This window comes from Adiantum capillus-veneris, unplaced genomic scaffold (assembly GCF_014529385.1).
Source record: "Adiantum capillus-veneris isolate H3 unplaced genomic scaffold, ASM1452938v2 Hic_scaffold_290, whole genome shotgun sequence".
NCBI classification, from domain to species: Eukaryota; Viridiplantae; Streptophyta; class Polypodiopsida; order Polypodiales; family Pteridaceae; genus Adiantum; species Adiantum capillus-veneris.
Window position 1 is genome coordinate 99,544 of NW_028221413.1, and position 11,895 is coordinate 111,438.

At 41.1% G+C, this 11,895-nt stretch overlaps 1 pseudogene; it reads right to left on the reverse strand.

Annotated features, from left to right (window-relative positions):
* Positions 1-1,101: 1,101 nt before the first annotated feature.
* Positions 1,102-1,996, reverse strand: LOC147417282 (uncharacterized; annotated as a pseudogene).
* Positions 1,997-11,895: the final 9,899 nt, after the last annotated feature.

The following is an 11,895-nucleotide window of genomic DNA, read 5'->3' on the forward strand; positions in this document are numbered from 1 at the left end:
CAAATCACCATGTTATCATGTGCTTTTAAATGCAAGGAAAAGTTACTGCATTATGAAACAGATGCCTCTATCACATCTCAACAAAGTAGTGCTTGAAGAACGTTTCCATGTTGAGCAACATGACCACCCCATGACCACTAATCAAGGCCATCCAAGAGACTACGTTTTGAATAGGAAGCCGATCAAATGTTCTTTTGAGCTTTTAAGAGTGAGCCACATCTAGCATACATGTCCATAACAATATTGGCAATAAATAAGTCTTTGTCAAACCCCACTTTGTAGATAAGAGTTTGTTTTTCTCGGCCTTTTTCTATCACTTGCCTTCAATTGCAAAAGACTTTTCAATTGCAGTTGAAGGTTGTTGCTTCTAGAGGCATCCTTGTCGATCCCATTTGCTCCAAATATGAAACTGCTTATTCACTATTTCAATGATCAATATACCCCAGTTGTGATTGAATTCCATGCTACTACATCTGGAAATGACAACTTATCAGCCTGAGTCTCTACAAGCTGCTTACAAGTAGCACAAAAATTTATTAAGGTGTTTGCCACAAAAGTATTGTCATTCGAACCATCCACAATCACTTCACGGGGATTCTCTTGGCCTCCACCAATAGATTCTAAGCTAATACAAGCTTTCAGTGCACATACATATGTTCTAGCATCTTGAGGTTCCTCATTCACTTGCATCTGTTGAAAGAAATTCAAGGTTTCCTCATCAACACCTCGCTCAAAATATATTGCAATCATTTTATCTTGCAAAATTACATCTCAAACTAAAAGAGCATCAAAGATATCTCCTATTATGAGGAGCATGTTGCATTTTGCATAGACATCAAACAAAGAATTACCAAAAACCTGCTTATCCATCAAAAGACCCTTTCTTTCAATCTCATCTCTACCCTGATTTATGGCTACTACTAGGCCGCATACCTTGAGGCTACAAACAAGTGTGATAGAGTCAAGAGTGCCTAGCTCATTTTGGGTCTGTTCGTAGGAATAAAGTGACTCTTTACCATTCCCATACTCAGCATACCATGCAATAGCTTTCAACATCCCTGAAATCAGCCCAATAATTAATAATAAGTAACAGTGTATCCTTTAGGGCTCGCAATGAATTTCTCCTGGATCAAACGACATTAGAAGAGTATTCATTACCTTATAGCCCACATTGATTCCTCCTATATCAAAGGGCATATGTAGCAACCTGGCGTCTTTTAGCTTGCTTTCATCATTGCCCAAAAAGAGTATATATTGCATGCCAACCTCAACCTCATATACACATCTTGCCGCATAAAAAATGTCATTCATATCAAACTTGGACTTGCAATACATCTTGTCTTAGCTCCCAAATTTTCCACACAGCTTCCAATTGCTTTTGATAATCCTCAAAAACGTTCCCATTCTTGTACTCATATATATCCTTCTTCTCTGTGACCATATCTACTTTATATGGCTCCTCGTATACAACATAAAGTATGCCATTACACCTGATCATTCTTTTGTGTTAGAGACTCACCTATTTTAGCATCAATTGTTACCAAAATGCATTTTTGGCTCACATGGCTTGGTACATCTTGCAAAGTTCAAGCAGTATGATCATATTCTCTAGATTTTGGCATGGAAGCTTCACTTATGACCAAAAGGTTTGTATAAAAAATATCCTTTGACTGAAACTCAGATTCTTTCTCCAAACAATGATTTATATACTCACATTTGAGAGCTGCTTCAAAGTCTTTAATTTCCAACTGTATCCATGTTGTGCTTGAATATCTTGCACACGATTACTAAAATATAGTACCACTAAATGCACAAAAACTTCAATCATCCTACCTTCTAGAACATTTCGTACTTCCATCTCCTATACATAATGTGTGAGATACCCAATCACATCGTATCCGTCAAACAAGTTCTTATCGTCATACACAAGCTGCATAGCTCTATTCATTGCTTTCTCAATCCGCTCCTCTGCGAGCCTTGCTACATGCTCATGCATACGACTCAGAACCTGTTGAAGCATCTGCTGTAACATTTAATGGCCTAATAACTTATGTGTAGCGGAAATTAGCATGAACATAGTGGGCATTTCATTAGAATAGATTCCTAATGAGAATTACAAGAGTGCTTGGGTGGAGAGAGCAACAAAAAGCATAACACCTAGTTAGATAGCATCGACAATACTTTCAAAAGAGAGAGCAATTAATCTATTGACAACAGTTGAGGACCGGATTTTCATGGAGCCGGTCCCCCCTCCAAAAGGCTTTGTATTATGGCTTCTCCCATCAAGAGAGACATTGTACAATACAATTCTTTGTGTTCCTTCAAGACTAGCTAGTGCAATGAAGATGGAAACTTCATACACTAAGCAAAACACTTCACAAACACAACTTGAATTATCCCCGTTCTCAGACCCAAGACCCCACACACCTTCGAAGATGGTGAGAGCTAGCAGGGTATGAGAGTAGATTGAGAGGAAGAAGGAGTATCTTACGAGAAAGATGTACATCTCCTCACATAATCACTCATATGTAGCATAGCTTAGCTTAGTAATTAGCTTGGTAGAGGAGATGAGCATGCATTGAAGCTTGGCTCTTGGTTGGATTTGCATCCACATGCCAAGAGAGTGTTGATGTAGGCTTCTATCTCACAAGCTTGGAGTAGGTGATGAGTTCTCCATTAAAGCTTGGGAAGAGATAGTCTTCTCTTTCTTCACACATGAGCTTGTGTGAGTGTGTGTGTGATAATTCCTTGCAAAAATCAGCCCCCTCTCTCTCTTGGGCGAGCCCCCTTGCTATTTGCTCTTCATGCAGCCTCATTGGCCCTCCCCAAGTCAAGCCAATTACAATTAAGCAGCATAAGTGATAGCCTTCTGACATGTGTCCCCCTTTCCCCTTTTGTGAGAGCTTTAGGTAATTAAATAATTAAACTAAACTCTCATTGGACCCCTTTGCCTCCTGGCCAATAGGAATCAGGCAAGCCATGGGGCTCCTGAATGCTCATTGGACCCCTTGGGAGACTGCCCAATAGTCTTCTAGGAGACTTAATTCTCATTGGTTTCTTTTATTAAATGTTTTTAAATTAATTAAACTAGATTTACTCTAGCTTAATTTTCATTGGTCCACTTCAAGGGTCATCCAATAGAAATTGGGCACACCTTGTGGGCATCTGGCCTAGGGAGCTAACATGTGTCCCTCATTCCCTTTGTGTAAAGGGAGCCTGTGTGTGTGTGTGTGTGGCTTTCTCTCTCATCCCCTACCTTTAGGGCTCGCCCCCTCCCATGTAGGGATGTGCAAAGACTATTAGGGCACACACAAAGCATCCAATTTTCCATAGGGTTGACCTTTGGACACAACCTTTGAATTTTGGAACCTTAGCATTTTGGAAGTCTTAATGGGCTGAACCTTAGGGTCTTTTTAGCCCATTGTTGCACATGGCTCTTTTGCAGATGGCCCCCCCTTTGGATCCCTATTTTCCCTCCTTTGGATCCCTACTGTGGCCGGTGTGCTAGCTTAACCAATATTCTAGCTTTTTCTCCCCTGTCCTTCCCCACATTAAATGATCAGTTTAATATGAGAAAATCATTTAGGAGAATTAGATATTGATTATTATGACATTACCTCTCTCTTGAAATCATAGTCGTCCTCAACTATGGTGTAGAGAAGATAAAGCATGTTCATGAGTCCTTTTCTTAGCGGGTAGAGGATCCCTATGTTACCCTACGACATCATTCCACAATGGATGACTAGTCCATTTGGCGCTTGAGAGCCTGAGGCTGCCGCAAGCATGTCTACACATTAGTCCTATCAGTCTTCCATAGTAGAGTGACAAGCTCTACTTGGTGTTTGGGAGACGTCGTCTCTGCAAACTTGATCTAAGCATGCATACTACTTCATTTTTGTGCACAAATAAAGAAAAAGAGAGTCTTATAAGACAAAACTTTTGTTCATTTTTAACATTTTGTACATTTGCTTACTCTTGGGAAGCATTGTAAGCATTGACAAGGTTTAGGTTATCCTTTAATTGTATGCCCTGCATCCATCTAGCATCTTCAAAAGGATAATTCTTAAACTTAATAAGATATCGTCGGATAGTCTTACCGCCTCTTAGTACCTTGTCTTCATGTAGGAGAATGGACTCGGGCTGCAGCACCTCTTCTTGGTCCTCGATCTCCGGTGGGTCTTCAATAGTTGGTTCTTGAGGTGGCTCTCCTTTGTAAGGCTTTAATAGGCTCACATGAAAAGCATTGTGTATGAGCCAATGATTGGGCAACTTGAGTTGATAGGCCATCTCATTGATTGGCCTAAGAATCTTAAAGGGACCATAGTACCTTTTTGCTAGTTTAGCATAGTACTTTTGGTGACCCGTAGGATTCTTGCCCGTTGTGTGCCTTAATCGAGCCTTGGGAAACTTTAACAAGACCCAATCATTTTCTTTAACGGCTTGGGCTCTTCTATGCTTGTCAGCAGCAGCCTTTTGCCTTTGCTGTGAGATAGAGATAGCATCCTTAATCTTTTGGAAAGATTCTTGTAGGTCTCGGCTATACTCATCTACAGCGAAGATATTCTTCCCATGTACCTTAAGTAGCAAGGGACTTTTTGATCTTCCCTCAATTACCTCGAAAGGTGCTTTTCCTGTGGAAGTATGTACAGTGTTATTGTAAGCATACTCCACTAAGGGTAAGTACTTCTCCCATTGGGATCTTTGATCTACTTCCGTTACATAGGCTTTTAGTAGATCGAGAATGGTTAGGTTAGCTATTTCACTTTGGCCATCAGTTTGTGGATGATAGGCCGAAGAGAAGTTTAGCCTTGTTCCTAAATTCTCAAAGAGACCCTTCCAGAAATTACTGGTCATTCTAGGATCTCTAGCCGACACTATGGACATGGGCAAGCCATGGTACTTGAAAATTTGTGAAATAAAGAGGGTTGCCATTTGATGGGCTTTGATAGTCTTTTTGACAGGTATAAAATGAGCTTGTTTACTAAACCTGTCTACTATCGTCCATATTCCCGTATTCCCATGGATAGACTTAGGCAATCCAAAGATAAAATCCATGGATATGCTCTCCCATGGTGAATTAGGGATTGGCAAGGGTTGAAGCAATCCAAGTTGCTTCCCTCTATCAAATTTTGTCTTTTGGCATACCACACATTTGGAAACATACTCTTGTATGCTCACTTTCATGGTAGGCCAATAGAAATATGTTTCAATTCCCTTTAAGGTAGACTGAATCCCTCTATGCCCCGCATAAGGTGGAGCATGATATTCATACATTACTTTCTCACGTAGTGAGTTAGTAACGCATAGTCTATTGCCATAGAGAAGATAACCATCTTGTAAAGTAAATGGTTCTTCTTTCTTCCCTAATGCAAGGGCTAAAATCACATCTCTAAAATCGGGATCAATAGCATACTCATCTATCATTGAAGATAGATCATTGTGAGTTGCTATGGAAATTGCATTCACTCTCGGCCGTCTTGAGAGTGCATCAGCTACTTGATTATGCTTGCCAGCAATGTGAGCAATATGAAAATGAAATTGCGAAAGGAAATTTTCCCACCTCATTTGTTTGTCGGAGAGGTTGGTCTGTGTCATGAAGTACTTAAGACTTTGGTGATCCGTTCGCAGAATGAAAGGAGTCCCCAATAAATAGTGCTTCCATGAGTCTAAGGTATGTAGAACTGCAAGGAGTTCTTTTTCGTATATGCCTAGAGCTTGCTCAATAGGGTCGAGCCTTCGACTCTCATAGCCTATGGCGTGCCCTTCTTGGAGCAAAACAGATCCAAGGCAATCACCACAAGCATCGCATTGGACCTCAAATGGTTTTGAGAGATCCGGTAGTGTAAGCGCAGGTTGAGAGATAAGCTTTTCGAAAGCATTGTTCTCCTTAGCAGACCATGTATACCTAACGCTTTTCTTTGTTAGGTCATGTAATGGTCCCGCAATTTGTGAGAACTTTTCTATGAAGTGTCTATAGTATGCACACATACCTATGAAGCTTCTTAGTTCATGCAGATTCCTTGGTTTAGGCCATCCTTTTATTACCTCTAACTTGGATGGATCCATTTGGATGCCATCTTGAGAGATAATGTGACCTAAATACTGAATCTCTTGCAAGAAAAATTCACTTTTCTTTCGATTAACATAAAGTTTATTCTCTCTTAAAACTTGAAATATTACCTGGAGGTGTTGCTTGTGTTCCTCCAATGAATTAGAGTAGATGATAATATCATCAAAGAACACTCCAATGAAGGTTCGATGAGGCCTGAACAGCTTCTCCATCAAGCGGTTGAATGTGGCTGGTGCATTGGTCAAGCCAAAAGGCATGACAATGTATTCGTAAAGACCAAATGTAGTACGAAATGAGGTCTATACAATGTCTTGATCAACTATCCTTATTTGATGATAGCCACTTTTTAGGTCAACCCTACTGAAGTAGGTTGATCCTTGTAGCTTATCAAATAGGTCTTCTACCCGTGGAACGGGAAACCTATTCTTGATAGTGATCCTATTTAGTGCTCTATAGTCGACACACATACGATATGTGCCGTCTTTCTTTTGCACTAATAGCACAGGTGAGCAAAATGGAGATGAGCTTGGCCTAACCATACCCTTCTCAACTAACTCATGCACTTGCCGCATAATCTCCTCTTGTTGAGCTTGAGAAACTCTATAAGGAAGTTTATTAGGCGATGAACTTCCTGGAAGAAGTTCAATTGCATGGTCATCATTACCTCGTTTAGGAGGTAGCTCACAAGGGATGTCGTCAATAAAAACATCTTGAAACCCCTTGAGAAAATTGAATAACTCTAATTCCTTTTGGTTGCTTTTATTTTCTTTTGCTAAAGCATTAGGTTCATTTTGAGAGTCTTTAACAAAAAATCATGTACACGGAAATAGAGCTCTTTATTGACTTGTTGAAAGCTGGTGTATGTACAATGGGGATGGTGTTACCTATTTCCTTAGCATCTATATACATGTCTTTTTCCTTGAACTTAAAGGAGATTCTCCTTTCAGGAAATTTAACATCGGCAGCCAGGCGGTCAAACCATGGTGCCCCTAGGATTACATCCTCATGCTTGAGAGGAGAGATAAAGAAGTCCTCTTTGTCCACATAGCCTTGGACATGAAGCCTCAATTTCCTGTTGGAGCTATATATGGCTCACTCTACTCAACTTGGTCTCACCTATATATTTGTATCTTGTCCTCAATATGAATCAGTCTTTGGGAGCGTATATGGTGTGTCTCTTGTCTCGTCTCTCTCTCTTTCTCTCTACATCTCAACATGGTATAAGAGCAGTAACGATCATGCGCGGATTCAACTCATGGTGAGAACACAGTATGTGTATGCGATTTGCATGTAAGATTCAAAAATTGCTACAAATTTTATTTTTGAGCATTGATTCTTGTTAATTGTGGTTGTTTTGTGTTAAGAAGAATATGATTAGTGTTTTGTGTGACGTTTATTGCTAATCAATCTAATCGTTGATTACGTTTTCTTGTTGATGACACCCTGAACTTCATCTCAATTTTTCTTGCTGTTCTGCTCAAAATTTGGAGAAACGGGAAAAGCGCGATGGAGCATAGCACAATGGCACTTTTCATCCAAAACTTGTTCGTCTCCTCGAGCTCTTCGATTTGAGTTCTAGGTTTGCGTCAATCGGAGTTCGCAGCAGAAAGTTATGCTGTTTTTACTGCAATTGAGCTTGACGCAGCTTTCTTCGTCCTACTTCTTCGTGAAGCGTCCGCGATCGTTTTTCTTATTTTGGCGTTAACTTTTTCGAGAAGATTTAGCTTTTTTCTATTCATATTGTGGTCGTCAATCTTGCGTCTCACGCCACTCTATTTTGAGGACTTTTATTATTAACGTCTCCTTTACCCTGCCCTTTTTGGGTGACGTCTCTCACATCTTTGGAAGTTCCTTGAGCATCCTTCTTACGTTTATCGTTGACAGAACGCAGTCCTCATATCTCTCTCATTCTCAATTGCGGCCTTCACCATATATGGTGTGCAAATTCTGCGATCTTATCTTATACGTCTTCTCGCAACAAGATATGGCTATGAATATTCTCGTCAACGGCTTTCCTTCTGGCCAGCGTTCTGTTCCTCCTTTCCAAGGTCAAGGTTTTCCAGGCTGGAAAGCAAAAATGTTGTTAATTCTTGAAGGCGATGAACTCTCCGATGTTGTTCTTGGAAATCGCATTTGTCCGCCTCAGCCTGTTGATACGGATAATGATAACGTGCTTATCACTGAAGGACCTATATTTGAAGATTGGAATGTTGCCTATACGGATTGGCAACAACGTGATAAAGCAGCTCGTCGGTATATTCTTTCTGCTCTTACTGATTCCCTTTTGCTTGATATGTACGAACTGCCTACTTCCCACGACGTATGGAAGTACCTTATTGCAAACTTTTGGAAGAAATCTGTCACAGAAATACTTTATTTGAGAGGGTTGCTTAACAAGTTACAATATGAAGTTGGTACTGCCATGACGGGACATATTGAATCTTTCAAATCTATTATTAATCAACTTGCTGCTGCCGGTGATCCTGTTCCACAAAAGCAACTGATTACACTTCTCCTTGATACGGTGAAGGACTCTTCTTATGATAACATTGTTACTATTCTCTCTAATAAAGATGGTCTTGATTTCGACCAAGCCTGCATGTCTTTAATTGAATACTCTCAACGTCAAGAACGTCGTAATGCTAGTCATGATACAGCTATGATTTCACACGAGGAGACTGAGTCACAACAGAGGTGGCCGTCGCGGTAATATTTTCTCTCGTCTCAAATTTCCTAATAAGCAATGTTCTTACTGCAACAGAAATGGCCATACTGAAGATGATTGTTGGGCACGTCAATATGATGAAGAACACAATATTACCACAAAACAACCACGTTTATCTAGAGACTCTTCTTTTTCTTCTTGTGAATATTATGGACGATCTGATCATCCCACTCATATGTGCTATAAGCGTCGATTCGACACAGATCGGAATAGAGCATATGCTACTGAACATCGAAACAACATTGTACCAGAAACAAGCTGCGTCCTATGTTCAGTTGCTCCAGACAGAATACTTCATGTACGCGATGAACTCGTCCTGATATTCTGTTTGCTGCTAATTATCTTGGACAACATCTTGCATGTCCTTCTCTTAAGCATTGGTCTGTTGCAAAGCGTGTGTTGAAATACTTGAAAGGCACTACAGATTTTGGTTTAGTCTATCGACGACAACTCACATCGGATTCTATGCAATCTCTTTCTCTTTTGGGTTACACAGATGCAGACTGGGCAAGCTCACATTTATCTATGCGATCTACTAGTGGAAATTGCTTCTTTATAAATGGTTGTCTTGTTTCTTGGACTAGCAAGAAACAACGTTGTATTGCAGTTTCTACGACTGAGTCAGAATATGTTGCGGCATCACTTACAGCTCGTGAGTTGATTTGGCTTCGACAAATGCTGGTTGATATCGGTCACTCTCCTCTTTCTAGCACACCCTTGCGGTGTGACAACCAAAGTGCTATTAGTCTTGCAAAAGACTATGTTCAACATAATAAGTCAAAGCACATTGCTGTCCATTATCATTATGTCAGGTATGAAGTACGCAAAGGAACCATTATGGTTGAGCACTGTCCAAGTGACCAGATGATTGCAGACATTTTGACCAAAGGCCTCAACGAGTCACGTTTCATCCTCTTGCGCTCGGAGCTTGGAGTTGCTTCGACCTCACTCTTTCTAGATTAGCTTCTTTGCTATTGTAATAGCTTTGTACATATGACATTGTAATCTTTTAGGTACCATGCACTATGCACACTCCACATTTGCACATTGTGATCTCTAAGTCACTTGAATATTTGTACATAGATGCACAATTCACTTTCACATCATCATCGCTGGTTCATATTTTCACATTGTATAGGGGCTTGGGTTTTTCCCTTGAACTCCCCAAGGTTTTTTTCATCCAAAGCTAGAGACCTTTGTTTGAGTGGGGGTGTTGGAGCTATATATGGCTCACTCTACTCAACTTGGTCTCACCTATATATTTGTATCTTGTCCTCAATATGAATCAGTCTTCGGGAGCATATATGGCGTGTCTCTTGTCTCGTCTCTCTCTCTTTCTCTCTACATCTCAGCATTTCCCAATTAAGGGAGTAACTGAAGCTTCTTGCCCCTTGAAGGCACTGTCTGCGGGTAGGACATCTCCCATCTCGTAGGATTGTATTCCTAGCTTGGTGGCCAACTCTATAGATATAAAATTGTGAGTAGAACCAGGGTCAAAGAGAATAAAAGCATCATGTTCTCTTACCTTTCCCCAAGCATGGCATAGAGGAGATCCTTTGTGGTGAGTTTGGTGAGTCTCCTCCTCTTGGATTTCAACCAGGAAAGCTCTAGGAGGATCTTGGCGGTTGTTCTTTTGGGGACAAGCGCGGTACGCATGCCCTTATTCGCCGCACTTGAAACACCAGTTATCCTTACGATAACGCTCAAGCTCTTCAAGAGAGAGTTTATTCTTACCTTTGTAAACTCCCTTCTCTTTAGCTTTGTTGGAGTTGCCCTTAGGAGACTTTTGGACATTGTCCTTCCCCTTAGGCTCATTGGAACCCTTATTTTCTGGGGGCTTATTATTTCTTTTTGCCCCCGTTTGGAAATTGATTCGAGAGGCGACCATAGTGTGGTGTATTGCCGCCGATATGGTACGTGGTCTTTGGGAGTTGACATACTCCGCCATTTCTTCGGTTAAGCCCGCACAAAATTGTTGCTTTTGCTCTCCAAAATCCAACTTTTTGAAGACAGTGGCTTTGAGTTGTAAGTCCCAAAACTTGTCTACATATTTGTCGATGGATTCATTGGGAGAGAGCTTTAAGCTCCACCATTCGGTGAGTACTTTGTCTTTGGCATCGGTGGCCAAAAACTGCTTCATAATGGAAGCTCTTAAAGCTTTCCATGTTCATGGAGCTTCACCGTTGGCTCGTAGGCTAGACCACCATTGTCTTGTGGAATTTTGAAAGTGCATAGCTACATGGCGTAGCTTAGAGGACTTCGTGAAGCCCTCATCTCCAAACGCCACATCGAATTGTTGGATAAAGGCCAAGACTTTGTCCGTAGCACCAAAGGTACCATCATAGGTAAGGAAAGAGATGCTCTTCCCTCCCTCTTTGAATTTCTTCAACTTGGAGGACCTCTTCCATGTGGCATAGGATTTCCTATGACCTCTTCTTTTTGATGGTTCAAAGGTTGCACCATCACTTTCTTCAGAAGGTGAAGAATTTGAAGAAGGTGGAGAAGAGGGTGACCTATTTCTCGCCTTTTTCTTGTCTTGATCTTTGTCGTCTTCACCATAGCTTTCATAAGAGGAAGAGGATGAAGAAGATGGAGAAGAGGGTGTCCTCTTTCTCGCCTTTTTCTTCTCTTGCTTTTTATCATCCCTCTTTGAATTATGCGTGGAGAAGAGTGTGATGGTCTTCTCGCTTTGGTGGTGATGGAGAGCGTTTAGCCCGCCGTCTTCGTGGAGCCATCTCCGCCGAGGTGGCGGGAGACTCGCTTCTTTCTCATTCCTTTGTGGAGGCTCTTGAGTTCTCCTTTGGGAAGGAGATGCATCATCAAGAAGTAAATTCTTGATCCCTTCATATGGATTCTCTTCTTCTTCCCGAATCGGAGAGAGACCTCTTTTGGTAGTCTCACAAGGAGGCTTCCTAGGTGTTCTCTCATCATGGTGATGAGCTTGGAGAATCCTGTGAGCACGGAGCCTGCCCGTTGGCACTTCACTTTGGAGAGATGGATTGCCCATGGCTTGTTGAAGCCTAGAAACAAGATAGTTTAACAAGCATTGAAGCATCATTTAGTAGCTTGCTCAAGAGCAAAATCAAAGTTATCAACATTT